Source organism: Triticum dicoccoides, chromosome 7B (assembly GCF_002162155.2).
Source record: "Triticum dicoccoides isolate Atlit2015 ecotype Zavitan chromosome 7B, WEW_v2.0, whole genome shotgun sequence".
Taxonomy (NCBI): domain Eukaryota; kingdom Viridiplantae; phylum Streptophyta; class Magnoliopsida; order Poales; family Poaceae; genus Triticum; species Triticum dicoccoides.
Genome location: NC_041393.1, coordinates 326909759 through 326910624, shown reverse-complemented (window position 1 = coordinate 326910624; position 866 = coordinate 326909759).

Below are 866 nucleotides of genomic sequence, written 5' to 3'. Positions count from 1 at the left end.
AGACTAAAGGGGGACGCCGGAGGACATATGAGTGCCGGATTGCAAAACGGACAACGGGGAAAATGCTCGGATGCAAGAAACGGACACGTATGCAAAATGAAATGCACATGATGACATAACAAAATGCAACACACAAGCAAATGACATGGCAATGACGGCGAATAACTGGCAGACACCTGGTGCATCGAATCTGGGGCGTTACAACACTCCTCCACTAACAAGAGATCTCGTCCCGAGATCTTAGAACCGAGACGGAAGGGAAAAGGGATGAGGTGAAATAAGAACAAAAGAGAGAGGATGAACAAAGTCGAGAGCACTGGATAGAAAAGAGGAACGACGAGAATGATGAGAATCAGAAGCTCAACGAACAAGATAGACTCTGAAAGCCCTCCGGTTAGAACAAGCTAGAAAAAAGGAATAAGGATGACAAAATTTAGGGAGCACTCCGGCTGAACATGGAAAGAATTAGAACTGAGGTTGACAAGATGGAACGATAGTTGACGAGAGGAACAACACAATGCATCCGGAAGAATTGAAAAAAAATTGAAAGAAAAGAATGGAGAAGAAGATGACATCTTCTACCACGAATGAAATAGAAAGCAATCTTAGAAGAAAGGATTGAACGAAGTTGTTGAGAAAATCAATAACGAAAGAATAAGCTTGTTGTGGACTTATGGATAACATCTCAAGATCATAAGGTGATAACCGGCCACAAACGGAAATGATTGGATAGCTGAGAAGAACGAAGAAATGCAAAACTCCACTTCAGAAGAATGCAGAGATTTAATTGCACTTCGAGACGCGAGAAGAAAGATACTTGAACTCCTCCAACAAAATCTTGATGAACTCTTGAAGAATGAATTTAA